General features: G+C 45.4%; 2 long non-coding RNA genes across 3 annotated transcripts; both read left to right on the top strand.

Moving 5' to 3' along the window:
• Positions 1-1,394: 1,394 nt before the first annotated feature.
• LOC120847033 lies at positions 1,395-7,691 on the top strand. 2 transcript variants are annotated; one of them, XR_005717161.3, is made up of 3 exons: positions 1,395-1,441; positions 4,427-4,654; positions 7,451-7,691. It is a non-coding gene; the product is annotated as an uncharacterized LOC120847033 (long non-coding RNA). The 2 variants fall into 2 exon arrangements; XR_005717160.3 differs by lacking the exon at positions 1,395-1,441 and adding an exon at positions 1,514-1,604.
• Positions 7,692-7,878: 187 nt separating this feature from the next.
• Positions 7,879-8,551, top strand: LOC120847032. The gene is made up of 3 exons (XR_005717159.1): positions 7,879-8,007; positions 8,152-8,267; positions 8,430-8,551. It is a non-coding gene; the product is annotated as an uncharacterized LOC120847032 (long non-coding RNA).
• The last annotated feature ends 8,734 nt before the right edge of the window (positions 8,552-17,285 follow it).

Genomic DNA, 17,285 nt, shown 5'->3' with positions numbered 1-17,285 from the left:
GATCTTATTTTCTTCCATTTCTTTCCATCTTTCTTTTCTATATTAATCATTCCCCTTTCTTTTTATTTTTATTTTTCTTTCGCTGTTCTTCCTTGGTTAACATTTAGTTCTTTTTAGTGCGTAAGGGTGAAAGATAAGAACGAAGATTAATATATCCGAGAGTTGACAGTCAGCGCTGTGTGAGTGTTGTTTCTTTGTGTGTATCTGTTTTGATGGTGTGTTGTCTGTTGTGCGCTGCGAAGAATTAGCAAAAAGGCACACCGCGTTAAGTGCCGTCCGAAAGTCTCGTAAAAAACGAACTGTCAAAATGTGATTTCTGGACTTGTAGCGTGGCTTAGCGGTTAACATGCCTGCCTCACGTGCTCGCGGTCGTGGGTTCGACCCGCAGTGGAGGCCTCCTTTTCTTTTTTTTTAACATTTTGTCTTGTTGGGACATTTGGCGATATTTACATTTCTTTTTTATGACTAAAGGGCCACCCACACTAGCGAGAAAACGCGCGTGGCACGCCGATCGCGGCAAGTAACAAAATGTCGCCGAAGCACAGTCAGCGCCACGAGCGCGTGCAGAGACACGCCCTTTATCTTGCCGCTTAACCGATTTATCGGCGCGCCGGGCGCGTTTTCTCGCTAGTGTGGGTGGCCCTTAACACTGAAAAAAAGGCTCTCGACGACAGTGCTAAAAGCGCGAGCTCGTTGCTTTGGATCGCGCGCCATGAGCGCTCCTGCAGCGGGTGCAGTCATGCCAGTCAAGGCTACTTGCTCGCTGCTTGCACGGCCTTTGCAGCTATTGTATGCAAGGGTGATAATCCGCCGTATTGCACACAAGTACAGCTCCAGAAAAATGCGTACAAAATTACTGCTGCTGGGCTCTGTCGCCTCCGGTACAAATGGAGAACGCTTATTTTGATGTTCCTAAGAACGCGACGAGTACAGGCGGCGATGTTGACAACACGCACCAGCGCGGACACCGCCAAGCCGCCGAGCACCCAGCCACACACACGCCGAGCGACCGACATTTCACATGCAGCCAGCGGCATTCAAAGAAAACGTGTTGTGGACGTAAAAATAGCTAAGGTGTCAAAATAAAGGCTGTTATTTTTACGTCCGTGACGTCATTGTTCACGCCTCCTGGACATTCAATCGGTGTCGAAAATACGCAGTTTCCGATTCCAAACCGAAACTGAAATCCCGCCGTAGCTGCGCGGCTAAGCGACGTTTTGTATCGCATATAAAAATTTTATTTTCATACATTTGCTTTGGTTTTTTTTAATTTCGTTAAAACGTTTTATTGTTTCGTTTCGCCACTGTTTTGCTAATAATGTTAGATTAACTTTTTATTTCCGCATTTATTATGCACCTGGAAGCAAAGTATTTCACGAGCCAATCCAATCCACCCTGAACTTCATTTGCTTCAAAGCCGCCGAAGCTTTGTTTCGGTTTGGTGGGTCTTTTATTTTTACGTACAACTCATATCGATCCGATATGCCGCGTCTGAGAATGGAATTTGCGACTAATAAGTGGCGAGGCACCACGCGAGCAGGGATGAGCAGCCCCGGAGGTTGTGGGCACAGCTCAATTGGCTCATTCCTCAATGCTTCTCGAAAGTAAGCCTTTTTTCTCTGTGTCCTCCTAAGCTTCCGTTCCAGCATCTCGTTGGTTTGTTCCCCTGCCCTGCCTTTGCCTAATCGCGTTCGAGAAATGTATTCTGACAGGTATTTCCCCTTGGCGAGCACCTCACCTCGCGCTTTTCGTCAAACCGTCCGAGGGGCTGCGAGTTCTAATCGCGAGGCCATGATTCGGTCACCCAACACGTCGGTCGACCTGTCAAACGTTTTATCGCACGTAGGTCGTCACTTCGCGTCGGCACGCATCGCTGCGTACCCATATCTGTACTCGCCAGGTTTCTTTGTCGGCCCGCGCGTCTTATCATTGTGGGTGATCTCAAGCGACGCGAGCGAAACACATAAAAAAAGAAAACATTGTGGTTGGAGCTGTTTCATCTACTGCGCTATATATATATATATATTTTTTTTTTTTTTTTGGCGATTTGTGTAAGGATTGTGAATAGTAATTTCGGGGAGGGGGGGGGGGGGATTCGGGTCGGGTGCACAAGTATAACTAAGATGTATATCCCACTTGAAGCTGTGAATGGCGCTCGCTGTCATAATCCTTGTTTTATATGTAGTATCGCGGACAATATGAGCTGAAACAGCGCTCCGGCCTGTGCACACGGTACTACTTGCGCCGCCTGTCGCATCGCTGCGTAAACACGCCGCTCCCTGAGGCCGAGATAAATTCTCACTTGCGCTCACTGCGCCGCTGCGCTCTTCCGGCCGTCTGCTAGCGAAAATATTCTCCAATGGAACCACCATCACGATGCGTGTGCCGTGTAGCCCAGTGTTTCCAGCTAACATGCATTTCAGTGCCTTTCAAGAAAGCGCACAAGTGTAAAATGCGTTGTCACGCTCGTATCTCCTCGAGGAGCACTGCCTGACGGGGCTGCCTTGGCCCCCAAAAGGTGCCGATCTGAATATCATTGAAGACGTTTGGAGGCGCATCAAGGTAGCCATGTCACAGCGTCCCCTCCACCGCGCCACTGCTGACGAATTGTGAGAACCGGTTAGACGTGAATGGCTCTGGGCCGAGCCGGACCTCGTGACCCCGCTCCAGAATTCCTTAGCAGGGAGGATGAGAGCCGTGGTCGCGGGTTAGGGGAGAATGACGTGGTATTCATTTCTTCCGTAAGTTTCACTGCGCCTCGGGACCCCCTGAACCGGAATTCTGCCGATTGGAACAAAGCTTGCTGCTATGGTTGCGACACACTGTTTGATGCCGTTCACCGGCCCATACTTAACTTCCACGCCGACTATTAATCTTTTGTATCTCACATTGTCCTCTGCAAAAATTCTTTCGATGAAGTTTCAGGCTACTTGTCATGACCAATATATGACTATTTGTCACACATTATTAAGACTAGAAATTTATAAATAAAACACTGGTGTCTTGTCGTCAACTTTTCTTGTTTGAAAGAAACACGTGGGCCCGGTAATACTAAGATAATATTCTTTAACATTTTTATTCCAATCAAGGTTACAAAATCTTCGCATTAACATGTCTTGTTACCGTTGTTTTTAAACAGTTGTGCTCGATAAAAAAGAGCAAGAAGGAAATACATTGGAGCCGGCCTAAATCCGGTAAAAAGAGTTTGGTTAATATTTTGTGATGTCCTACTCTGTAGATGCACCTAATCACATAAAAACAACCTGCAACGTAATTTGATGGGACTTTGAAAAACGATAATCGCAGCGGCAATTTAAGATAGCGCAACATTTTTTCTTCCCCAGTCAGCGTTTCTTCTACTTCATTCTACGCGATAGAATGAAGTAAATGAATTGCAAAAAAAAAAGACGGCAACGGTAATCTTCTGCCCCCCCCCCCCCTCCCACCCTACCGCACACACGCCCTCTGTCGCACACGCCGTCTGGCTAGCAGACGGCCGGAAGAGCGCAGTGGCGCATTGAGCGCAACTGAGAATTTATCTCGGCCTCAGGGTGCGCCGTGTGTGCGGAGCAAGGCGACAGGCAGCGCAGGTAGTACCGTGCGCCGGTAAGAGCGCTGTTTCAGCTCATATTGTCCTAGATATACTTCGTTTCAGCTACGGTCCGAGCGCGGCCGATGTTATGAGCCGAAGGGCCAATCAAAAAGTGAAAGAGGCACAACGTCATGGCGTGCTCTCTGCAGTTGATAGAACCAGCCGGTATTCGCCGTCTCTCTGTGCGTGCTCCTCCGCCGGCTAGTCTTATCACGCGCAGAGAGCACGCCATGACGCTACGCTTTTTTTTTGTGTTTTATTGGCCCTTCGGCCCATAACATCGGCCGCGCTCGGACCGAAGCTGAAACGAAGTATAGTACAGTCGGGGCAGAATGGTGCTCGGGCGGCCGGTCGACGGTTCTCGGGGCACCGCCGGCGCTCCGCTGGGGCTTGCAGCGCGCCGGGCTGGGATCGAGCACATTCGAGTTGGGTGTGTTCGGCTCTAGCTTGGCGGGCCCCGGGCTTCGGCGTGGCGCTGGGGGCTGTCGGCCTGCTGTTCACGTTTCACTTCCATTTCCGACTGTGGATAGTGTTGTTGTTATTAGAGTTGATTGGTTATCTACCCCTCTATCCCCCCCCCCTTCTTTTTTTTTTTAGTTTGTGTGTTGCAGGCTACCTCGTATGGGCCTTCAGGCTATCTATATGCCGCACCCCTGTCTCTCCTGAGCCGAAATGAATGGAATGAAATGAAAATCACGCGCGACTAGCGAGCCGTGCACTCTCGAGTACATCACCATATTTGTGTCCGTGATGGCAGGCGGCCGCATATGAACAGCTGCACAAGCCACATTCGACGAGATGGCCCATACTATGCAAATTTTTCTTGTTTTTCAGATGATGTCACGAACGAAAACAATGTCGCACTCGAAAGGAGAAAACCGAGGACAGCAGATTTTGCAGACACCTGGTTTTTAGAAATCTTGGGAGTCCGAACAAACAGCTCTAAGAAGGCGTTGTTGCTCTCCGTGAGGAGGCAACGCAAATGATTCACAATCTCCTCAGCGGAAAAAACCCTGGTGAAGATTTCGGCAAGTCGAGTATGTTCAAGGTACTTCGTCTCGAGTAAGTGTCGGCACGGTTGGCTTTTGTCCTATATTATTTTGCTTTAGTATGCACTTCGTCTCGGGTAAGTGTGAGCACGATTGACTTTTGTCCGACATTATTTTGATTTAATATGTACTTCGTCTCGGGTAAGTGTCGGCACGGTTGACTTTTGTCCGACATTATTTTGATTTAATATGTCACTATAGCGGGCTCAACCTATTCGAAGCCAAAGTTCCATTGTGACAAACGAGAAGGTCAAGAGACTGGAATGGGAGTTCTTTACCGCAGGAATGTTGGAAAATCGGCATCGAAAAAAATCACCCTTTATGATCACACGTGTCTTTGCCTCCCAGCAATTTGAAGGTTGCTGTTAACTGCCACTGTGAAAATTCTAACGCTTTGTCCATTCTCTTGCTCGGCTCTTTCTTTTTTTATTGATTCGGCATTGTGCAGATGCTGCAGCAAATTAGTTTGATGACTACAGTTTTGACTGGGTAGTCAAGAAACATCTTGGCCACACACGCACGCTTGAGAGACCTGACCCAAACAAAAAAAGCCAACCGTGATGCCGACACTTCCCCGACATGAAGTGCCCTGAACATAATTCTTCTTCCCAGTGTTGGTGGAGGAGGGTTCAGCCCCGATCATTAGGGGCTTGGTGGCAGGCACGTTGCTGAGTGATGTGCCAACTTGCACTGCTTTACTTCGACTATACATTTATTTACATAGTTACACGAATCCCAACTTAAACGACCATCTCAAACCCCCCCAGAGCCTCAGGTGAAGTCCCTATTTTATTCCCTCGTTCCTCTTTTTGACATTTCCAACTCTCTCCCTCTGACTAATGAACAAACCAATCGGTTAAAATTCCACATCGTCCACGTGCTCCTATATGAACCAGTCGACGTCGAAAACTGCCCACGACTGCTGTAAACCACAGCAGTGGTCGAACCCTTCAAAGTAGATGCCAAGTATCCCGTTGGAGGTATCGCACCAGCGCTAGCGATATTTTATTGCAGTGTCCCCTGCACTGGGCTAAAAACTACATCATAGAAAAAATAAATAGGCTGCAGAAACCGCTATTGTTGGTTGTCGAATTGCGATAGCATTCATCGTGAGACGCCATAGCTCATTGTGAGTACGACGACACAAAGTTTGAGTAAACACTTATGAATGGTTTACTACAACCATTGACGTCAGTGCGCCGCTTTGAAATTGAGTGATCGCTTCGTAGGATGGGTGCAAATGTATACTGCCGCTCCCTTGTGCGCCACTTGACCCGCCGTTCGCCAAGTTGACGCACCACATTTAGGGGCTGGCTGTTATTCGTCTGCCAGCTAGATAAGGAGCGCCCCGTCCCGCGTCAGTTCTTCTTGGGCTCTCAGCGCTGCTCTAGCCTGGCGGCCCAGCTATGTTTCTCTGTCCTGGTCGGAGGCATTTTCTGGATGGTGAAAAACCCCTACGGGTTGTCTGGTCGATCGCCTGCGGTGGACGATGGAAGTCAAAAGCCACATCATGTATGTTAGGCGCGGATTTACCTCCTTCGCCACAGCCAATCGGGTGGAGTTCGCATCCATCCTGTGCCACCTTCGAATAGGGTGCACATGTGAAAAAGTGTGTACTGCCGCTTTGCATACACTCGGCGCAGATTTACCTCTTCCTCTTGTTACGAGGCCAGATACCATATCGTAAACTCCGGGTGAAGTAGCTAAATAATGCTATCGCATTAAAAAAAGCAGCGTCACCGCAAGTGTTGGCAGTCCCCCACACAGATTACTCGATTCTTGCTTCCTCAGGAACTCTACGCTCCGTCTCCGCATCCGAAGTCACCTCTATGACAGGGCGTCGCCCCAACTCCACGACGCCAATTTTCCGTGGCCCGAGGTGCTGCCATGTGGAAATTCACAAGCCCCACAAAAAGAGACAGGCACTGACCAACTTCACTAACATGCTCACATACTCTCCACTTGTCATGATTTTTGTGTGGGCTTTGCCCGATGATGCAAGTGAGTCATTCTCGTTTCAAGGGGAGTGTCCAAACCATTTTGCACGCATCTTCGGATTCGGGATTTGCAGAAACTGTGAGTCTGCAACGCCTCCTGTCCTCGTCTTTTTTTATTTAGTTTCAAATTTTTTCCTTGTGCAACAGCAGACTGTTGCACAAGAGTGACATCTTTTTCATGCGTGGTGTCACCTGAACCGTAGAAAGACTCGCTGCATAGCGTGGCCCGTGAGGCTGTGCGCGCTCCGCTGTCTGCTTTCACGAACACAAATACGGTGATGAACCCAGAGTGCACCGCTCGCTAGCCTTGCGTGAGTACACTCTATATGGTATATGTTGTTCAAAGTACCTTTATGCATAGCTGATCCAACCTGCATTTTCTTTTGCCATTGCCGGTAGCAAACTGTCTTTTTAGTATTGCATACCTGCCAAGTTCCCAGTATTACCCAGAAGTCTCTTAAATTTTGATCAGTTTGTATGATTGACAGAAAAACATCCCGGAAAAGAAAAATTACCCTCCCCCTCTCTTCTGTACTGAGAGAAGAGTTTTTGCCATCAAAGTGGACGGCTGCATTCCCATGAGCATAGGCAGTGCAATATATAAATGTAATGAAGTTGTCTCCATGTAAATTTGTTGTCAATATTTCTTTTTAAAACACCAGCTAACCCCCCCCCCCTCCCTCCCCTGCTTAGAAATTATCCCGAATTTGGTGTCCCCAAACTTGGAATGTATGGTATTGTTTGTGCCTTTTCTATCTTGTGTCATTTATATAACATAATATATCTGTTCTTCACATTTATAATCGCTGCAGGCCTGGTCAAGGAGGAGTTGCTCAGTGAACTACTAGTTTGACTTCCCTGAGAAGACACCACTGACATCACCTACAGTGCCGAGGTACAGGCTTAATGGCAGATATGAATAGAAGTTGATGGTAAGCTGTCCTATTTATTTAGCAGTATTGGAGTAACTCACTTGACCTTTCATCACTGTTTTCGTTGGCAGTTTGTTGCCTGCACACAAAAATTGTCCATTAATTGTCCATGTCCATTAAAATTGAGCAGCCTTCAAACTTCTGCGGTTTAGAGCGATTCGCAGACATATGTCGATCATAGTCGAAACAGCGTGGCTCATCATTAGAGTTGAATGTTGAGTTTTGCTTGGCAGCTTTTTGGCCACTTCAGTTACTACCAAACATTATTTGCCTTCTCAGGTATGCGTCACGTCTGCTTGGTTGGACAGCCACCGAGTTGACTCGGATGTCAGCGGCCGTTGTCGTTAGAACCTGGTTCTTGTGCTGCCACATCATTTTTGGTGGTGGCGCTGTCGTCACCTCCAACGCTTGCGCTCCCCGTGTTCCCATTCAAGATGGTGAGTGGTATACTCGTGGGGGCCTCGCCGCTGCAGGTGCTGCCATGTAGCTCTGGCTCGTGGTGGCTCTACCGCCATCATTTGTGCTGCGTGTTATCCCAGCTGAAGTGGTGACAGGGATTATGGGAGGGCTCTTAGTCGCAGGTGCTGCCACGGACTTTGGCTCGTGGGGGTATCGTCGCTACTGACAAAGCTTGTGCCCCCTGTCGTCCCTGCTGAAATGGCGGCTGGAACTTGGAGAGGGTTCGCTGCCACAGCCGGTCAGTTGAAGTTCCGCACATTCTGTCATTGCCCTTGGGAATTCGTTCCTTTTATGTTGGGGTTCTGGTAGGAGAAGTCCACCGCTGTTGAGTTACATGTCACCACAGCAGTTAATCTGCAGAGGGGCATGGCCACATGACCACACTTCTGAAATGTTACAGCCTTGATGTGGACATGGAGGCCGGTGTGAGAGACTTAATGTGCCTCTGGCACACCTGCCCGGCGAAAGAACTCATGGATGCGCCACATGGAAAGTGAGCAGACTGTGCAAGTCTCTTTTACAAAATGGCGCTAACAATAGGTAATGTCTGAATCGTTCTTGTCTTACGTAAGTGATACCTTCTAGGCGTAATGTGTTAATAGATAGCTACGGTGTTATTGCTTAACTCTGAACAAGATACACAGTATGAGAAATTTTCAGGCCAAGTAAAAAATTTCTGCTCACTTTAATCTTGAAGAGCTCACAGAGTTGCAGATCATCCAGCAATCCTGAAGGCGATGCACCACATCTAATTATAATTAATATTCTAGCTCTTGGTTTACCATAAAGGTGTCCAAGAAATTGTAGGTAGTGTTAGTTGCTTAGAAGAGCGGTGTGTTTTGCATTCAGTTTTGCACCTTGGCGTTCCATTCACTTTGGGATGAGGTGCTTCATCCTTGTGCGTTCTTGGTTGTTTCGTTAGCCCCTAAAGGTGTTGGAGGTTTATATGTTTTATTCTTGGGGAAACCATGTGATGTTTGTATCTGGAATTTCTTTTTATTGCTGAAAGCTGTTTGAGGTGAGCCTTTTGTCCACCTAAGAGCATAATGATTGGGAGCTTCACTCAAGTGTGTTTTGTGGCCACACCGCAGAGCATGATTGAAAGCATCGATGCATGCTATCGATTCCAACATTGAGACTTCAGACAGGATCAGTCAAGTCTTCCTATTTTTATTTCCATTGATTCTTTGGCATCTTAGATCTCTTTGTAAGCGTGTTCACGTAAGCTTGTTCAACTTTCTGGGTCATAGTATCGGGTCGTTCTGTAAGTATCATATGCTTTATGCATTTGTCATTAGTCTCATCTGAAGTTGTCATGGGTTCATGGCCGACACATTTGGTGCTGCTTTGATTTGGAGGGTAAATATTGTCCGCCATAGGTCTAGCAAACTTCATATATCCCACACTTCAAAATTTTCTCATGGACCTGATTAGGCAATAAGCTTCTTTTCAATATGTGCATTTACTTAAATTGAAACGCCAAAAGGCTTTCAATAATCAGCCACATGCAGAATAAGACCAGTGTTTCTGCCACCTAGTGTGGGAGAAAATGGGGGGGGGGGGGTGTTGGATGCCAGAGCAAACGCAAGCACTGTGAATACAACTCTAGGACTTATAGCGGGGTAACTGAGGAATTTGAACTGTCTATCCCTTAGCGAAAAACCAGGGCTCTTAGAGTATACTTTATTTGCACTTCCAGAAGTATGCTTGATGCTCTAAATTGGCCGGTTTTTAGTATACTTCTGACGCACTTCAAAAGTAGCATTTCGCCATACTTTTAGTACACTTCTAAGCATACCTGTAAGAGGCATTTTAGTATACTTCTTACGCACTTCATAAGTAACATCTCGCTATCCTTTTAGGATCCCTACCAAAGAAAACGGTTTAAAAATAAACCGGAATGAATCCGGAATTTTAATCCGTCATATGGGCCCCTAAGCAAACCGGATTTCTAGAAACCGTAACTGAACCGGAAATACCCAGTCCGGAAACCCAACCGCAATTGGTCGAAGCGGAAGCTGAACCGTATCTGGCCAATCCGTAGAGCTTCACCGGAGTGGGTCTAACCGTATATTAAACCGTATCAGGCAACACCTGAATATAATAGAAGTAGTTTAAAAGAGTGACACACCTACTGTTTCACCTTCCGATGTACTGCAGCTGATGCTACAAGCCATCCCTTACAAAAATGTCATATCTAGACTTATAATGAAAATACAGATATGGATATATAAGGAATTGGGCAGATATGACCACATCTGCCCAATTCCTTATATACCATATATAGACTGCTTTATATTATCCCGTGTTTGGGCCTGGCAAATAGGGTACCCACCTCATATAAAGCAATTTTCATGTGATGCTCCTTCTAGCATCACATTAAAATTATTGCCATGGGGCAGGTACCATACTTTCAGGTCCAGACGTGGGATCATATAATGCATTTCCATGAATATCCACAAAATATACATTTTACTGCTATCCCACACTGCCAAACGTGTGTTTACGTAGATACATCGGCAGAATAGGCCACTGACCAATCTTTAGTGGCCTGGTTCGAAATTTGTAATTCCGACAAATATGTATGCTACAAAAATCAAATGCAGGCGATCGCTAGTTAGCAAACATTGTAACATATCATTCGACGTCTGAAAGTCACAGCCCTTTGGCGGGATTGGTTGTCGATGGAGCAGACAGATATGGTTTGCAAAAAAAGTTTTATACATAAAAGCGCCAAAATTCCAAACAAGCACTTCCGCCGTTCAAGAAAAAATAATAGTAATATCATACGAACAACCATTAAAATAAACTAAAAATGTAATAGCACACAGACTCCTATTAAAATAAAACAAAAGGAAGGTGACAATTAAGCTGTAAACTATACGAAATTTCCAAAGTCGTTGATCCTTACTCACAGGGTAAAGTTCTGATTACACTCTCCGGTCGAGCACAGCAGTTTTGACATGGGCTTGCTTGCTAGCCTCGTCGTTGAAGTCCTTCCTTGCACCGTGCGATGTTCAAAGTCCCCCAGTCGCTCCTTGCTGGCCTTGTTTTTCCGTTCAGTCCCGAAATCATCCCTTGTGACCAACACGTCGCACACACACACACGCACAGACACCATTGTTCGCCAGAAGCAATACAAGATGAAAAGTTCATTACTGCTCCTTGAACACGACGAGGTCACCACCGTTTCCCGGACTGGAAAATGACGAGGGCATCATATTTTCAACTAAAACTTAATAAAGAAAAAAATTAATAAATAATGAACACATAAGTAACAGAAACCCGGACTAAATCATAAGAAAAAGTGAAACAACGAACACACAAATAAAAAAAGAGTAAAAACACAAAGGACTTACACAGAAGGCCACATTTGTTCAATTAAAAATGACGTTTAAGCCTGATAAAAAATATTCCTGCTGCGCTAACAATAACCAATATGGTGTGTAAACTATGCGACTTTGAGCAATGCAGGGATATTTGTGATCATAATGAAATGTCATTGCGAACTCAAAATGTGTGGCTGCCTGCCTAGGTCCTTCATATTACTATTTTTCTGAATTCTGTGTTCATTATTGTGGCTGCTCGGGACCAGGCGGAACTTGGACAGCTTTGTACCCATAGAGAGAAGCACTAGCTTCTCTACATAATCCCACCCCTTCTCCTTGGAGATACCCTCCGTGTATGCCGTAATTGGAAGAAAAAAAAACAATAACCAGCAGATATACACATTATTAGCTACATTGTTTTGTAATAATTTTTCTAAATAGGCCCCTGGCCTAGGACAACACAAGACCTTTTTTTGGGCGATGTAAAGTTTTGACACAAACAATTTGGCCCGCATTTTGCAGAACATACCCTGTAAAACCTTAAAGTGCATCATTACGATTTCGGCATACTTTACATCACCATTGTGCTTCCTATGTGCATGACATTTAAAAGCCAAATCCGCAAACACTTCACAATAATTGATGTGTATTAAACAGTGTGCTTTATGTGGGGCCTTTAAGTGCAAAGCATCCAAAGTGCGCGTCCGTCTGCATTTGCACTGTATACAGAAGAGGGGAGAATGCGGGCGGACTGCTGTTTTCACTCCTTGCAGCATGTAGCTCAAGGATTCTCTAATTTTGCTTATACAGGGCATTTCACCGCACAGAACGTACAAACACAAGCTTGGAGATCGCACACGCAGTCTCAAAAAACGATTACATCGCGTTTTTTTTTGCACCATAAAACGTTGTGTAATCATAATCATAACATCAATGGGAGTACAAAAGATTGCATTAAAGTTCCCAATTGGGTCTGTTTTATACCGCACAGCCACTGTCTATACACAAGTCAACTAGCTCTACACATACCGCTCAGCACACCACTGCTAAGCTGAATCAGATAAGTGTCACGCTTGCCGAGCTTGAAGTACAGTCGTGATCTGTACAAAGGTGAACAAGCAATCGTCGACTGCTCAGTACTGGGAGCATCATCCAGCAGCTGACTTGCTTTCCTTTTCAAATGCCTTGCGAACCAAGTGTGGTAAGTCGTCGGATAAGGAGAGAACGTCACCACACACAGAACTGAGCCGTTGATACTCGCCTGTTTACCTTCATATGGATCAAGTCTCTGTCTGGCCAAAGTAGCCAGTGCGTGTGCAGCACAAGCGGCTGTATTGAAATCTCAAAAGGATGAAAGTTCCGAACAGGCTTGGTAAAGTTTCACATAGCAAGTATGCCCATGCAAATTTCACTTTCTAGAACATAAAAATGCATTTCAAATTGTCACCCAAGACAAGCTGCATTTAACAGCTGTATATATAAGGCAGCTTACCCATCAACAACTTTTGCACACTGCCATGGACTGAACCTCGGCCTGGTCGATGCTAGCTTCTGTTCGGCGAGGGCTGCACTGAGTAGAAAGGTGAAAAATGTGCCGTAGATTATGTGAAACAAACAAAGAAAAGCAATCCTAGCATGCACAATTCGCTAGAGGAACTAACAAATAAAAATCAGAGGTTGGTCAATTATGTTAACGCAATATACTTCAAACGCGTGCCATGAGTGCTGGCAAAATATTTGCTGCCTTCGATCTAGATAAGCTTGTAAATGTACATGCCAAATAACAAATAACTTAAAAGCTGAAATATATTTCGGTGGAACTACAAAAACCGAAGACTAGATCTGCAAATATGGTGCCGTCTAGTACACCATAGATGTGTAGAATCGGACTACAGCGTCCCCCTTACAAAGACTAAAGCAAAACCAGTATAGAGTCTGCAGTGTCACTACAACAGAAACGATGGTATTGTGATCTCGTGGAGATAAAAGTTTGGAACAAGTGTGACAGGCTTTGGCATGACAAATATGCCAATGGCATTATTCATTTTTGGATATTCTACGGTGACAGTGCAGGGAAACAATCACACAACAGATACTCAGAAAGACAAGCACGCGCGCTAAACTTATAGCTCTTGTGTATTCGACTACTTCATTCTTCTCTTCAACGTCTGGATAGACTTTCCAGAACGTGATAAGCAGAAGAAATAGCGCAAAATACAAGGGAAAAAGCGAAAGACAAGACAAAAGAAGAAAGAAAGCCCTTAAACATCATCATTCTCTCTACCGCTATTGTTTAGATAGAAATTGAAGCTCTTTGGTCAACAGTGCTATAGAAGGACTACTTACACACTTGTCCTTCAGATGCTCTATTCCAGGGGTGCCCAGGATGGCCTGGCCTAAGAGCCGCAAACAAAACCACGAAACTTCCAAGAGCCGCGGGGGGGGGGGGGGGGGGGGGTGCAAGCTTGACTTTTGTTCAGAGTCTGACTGTAGGTATGTGGGCACAACAGGCTATATGACTGTACATATGGGAAATGCTGCCAAACTGCAGGCTGCAGTGTGCTTTATTTTGAAATCTTTTATTTTTTTTTCCTGGGGAGAAGGGGGGGGGGGGCGGTCCCCTTACGAGGGATCCGCGAGCCGCACTTGGACCAGCAAAGAGCCGCATGCGGCTCGCGAGCCGCGGTTTGGCCACCCCTGCTCTATTCTTTGCGCTTTCATTATTTCTCTTGTCAATTGGTCTCAAATAATATCTATTATGGAACAATTTTCAAAATGTGCTATGCAACCACAATCTTGAAAGCAGACCAGGGTGTAAGATAGACAGGTGGGGAAACGGCCCACAGAAGCCTACCGCAGCGCCGTGACCGGATTGTGTACTCGTCTGCTTGCGGTTACTCCCCACTTGCGACAGATGGCGCTGCGGCGAGAGGAAAAAAATCGGAATTGGATTTGCGTGGAACTCTATGGGGAGAGTGCGCAAAAAAACCGAGAGCACGGCGGTCTTTCATTAAAAATCCACGAGAAGTCATCTCCGTCAGTTTAGCCGGTCGCCATCGGTCGCCCACCCGGAGTGAGAGTTTGCGGTGCTCCACATAGATGGCGCCCCAGAAAAAGAGAAAACCGAGGGGGTACACAATGCGGTCACTCATTTGGCTCTCGTTTCCCCACCTGTCTATCTTACACCCTGCAGCAGACTCCCAAATGCTCAGCGATGACTCGGTGGTTATTATAAAAATGTTCTCTTAAACGATCATTCAAACACCTGCCAGTCTGGCCTACATACGTCTTACCACACTACTTATGTAGACCAGACTGGCAGGTGTTTAAATGATCGTTTAAAGGAGCATTTTTATAACACCCATCGAGTCGCCGCTGGACATTTGAGAACCCACTGTCCGGAGTGTGGTTGTGTAGCACATTTTGAAAAGTGTTCCGTAATAGTTAAGAGTCGAGACCCATTGCCAAGGGAAATAATAGAAGCGCAAAGAATAGAGCATCTGAAGAACAAGTGTGTAAGTAGTCCTCCTATTGTGTTGTCGACCAAAAAGCTCCAATTTCTATCTTAAGGATAGTAGTGAGGGAGAGGGATGACTTGTAAGAGCTTCCTATTTTTGTTTTTCCCCCGTTTCTTTTTTTTTTCTGTTCTTTGCTTCTTTCCTTGTATTTTGTGCTATTCTCCTTATCACACTCTGAAAAGTCAATCTAGACGTTGAAGAGAAGAACAAAGTAGTTGAATACACGAGAGTTGTAAGTTCAGCACGTGTGCTTGTCTTTCTGAGTATCTGGTGTGCGAATGATTTTCTGAACTGTCACCATAGAATATGGTTCATCAACTCGCCCAAGCATCCATTCTATCATTTCTGCAACATTAAAATGACTCTGAAAGTGCGAGCACCTACAGGGTGTATTCACGCAAGTCTTGCAAGTGTTGAGTTGTAGGTACAGTGCCCTGGTTGTGTCCATGTGCGATTTATGACCAAATACCACAAGGACTAACACTGCAAACTTCTCCGAAAACCAATGGGCGCGGCGGCGAGCAGTAAAAGTGGTGGTGTTCACCACTCTCGCTGTTTGTTTGTGTTTGTGTGTTGCTACTAACAAGCGCACCAATGGGAAGGCTTCAGCCATTATTGGGAACATTAAATAAACAAATACAAAATACAGATACAACACAGCAATACTGGATGCAATTAGTGACGCACTTCTGTTGGGGTTCTGTGGATATTTTTACAGCGTGTAGTTGGTGAGCCATTTCAAAGTTGCGATGAGTTGCTCGCTGTAGGTGAGCAATTTAGCCAGTGCAGTATGACTGCTAGCCTGGAATCTACAACCTGCACCACGCAGTAGTGATACACATGCCAGTACGATGCTTTCTAGATCGAAATGGGCAGGGGTTCGGACTGAACCCAGGATCCCAGGGTTTTGCAGCGCAAGCTTTCGTTCCACGTGCTCCAAATAGTGTGCGCTTGCCCAGTCGGCCACCGACCCCCAACGCAAGGCAACGCAATGCACTTCTGTTGTAAATTCAGCATTCCGCTTACGAATGAAATGCGCAGTTTCCCTAAAAACTTTCATTCCACGTGAGTGGCAACAGAATTGCAAAAGGCCGGCCCATAAATGCAGTCTGTGTCAAAAACAATCCTAGCAGCAATAAGTTGCTATTATATTGCTAACCTTGCCATAAACAGCCTTGGCAGTCTTTCATGAAGCCAGGACTTCAGCAGGGGAGACTGTCATTTTGTGTCGTCTCAGGTCACTTCACATCAGGATGGCGAAAGTGAATGCCAACATCTAATTGGGAAAGGCTGCAGTAAGTACAAAGATGAAAACACAGATTAGAATATGTGATAAGAAATATCATAGACCAACTTGAAAAAGTGCACAAAAAGACAAGAACAAAAATATAGAAACACGTAGGACGCAGACTGGTGTACATTCGCAACTCGATTGATTGTACACAAAAGAAAATAAGAGGATGAGAGAAATCAGAAAGGCTTTACTCGGAGAATGTGAGCTTCAGGAACCGGGATGTGAGGCAAAGATGTCAGGTATATTGTTTTACAGACACTCTAGAACTAGCAACAGCCTTTCCATGTAGTAAAGTGGTGAGTTCATCCTGATTGAACATCTTGAAAAATAGTACCCAAAAAACAAGGAATAAAGGCTAGGAATACATACACTACATACGAGTGCAGACTCTCAACACACATACATTAGAAAAGAAAAAAAAAGAATGTGTTAGGAGCTTTAACAAAAGTTCGAACAGGTCCAAGTAGGCCGTGCTAATTCACCCATATGCATAATGCTGTAAAAACAATTTCCTCGGCAGCTCAGGTAACCGACGGATGTGCGGACACCATTGGTTGCCCCATAGTATGAATAAGAAAGGCCTAAAATAATTATCTTCTATGTTTTTATAGTATCTGCTAATTATTGACGTTTTTCCTAAGGATGACATACACGAGTAGTGTAAACAGTGCATAGGTATGTGAAAATCCATCGTAGATTTTAGAGATAGATTGAGCTCTCTTTATGTACTAGCCATCTATCTGTTACCTTCACTAACAGAAAAATTACGTTTTTTTTTTTTTTTTTTGTTTTAGTCGGCTCTTGCTAACAGGTAAATCAGCGCGTTCCACTTGGGCCTGTGCTCGAGCCCTTCCGCATTTATATTTCTCCCTTCTCTGATTTATGCGAGCTCAGTTTGCGCTTGCATGAGGTCTATGTGTTACTTTCCCTGTCTCCTTGATTTTTTTGCGAACTATTTTTCAAGATGTTCCATTAGTACCAGCTCACCACCTTACTACAATCGTGCAACAACTAAAAACAATTACAACTTGCACCATTCGCTAAAGGCAATACCAAACGAAAAAACAGGGATTTGGTGAGGTATGTCTAACACTATATACTTACACTGAAAAAAA

The sequence above is a fragment of the Ixodes scapularis genome, unplaced genomic scaffold (genome assembly GCF_016920785.2).
Source record: "Ixodes scapularis isolate PalLabHiFi unplaced genomic scaffold, ASM1692078v2 ptg001158l_1___fragment_3__unscaffolded, whole genome shotgun sequence".
Classification (NCBI taxonomy): domain Eukaryota; kingdom Metazoa; phylum Arthropoda; class Arachnida; order Ixodida; family Ixodidae; genus Ixodes; species Ixodes scapularis.
This window is presented reverse-complemented; position numbering and strand designations above follow the sequence as displayed.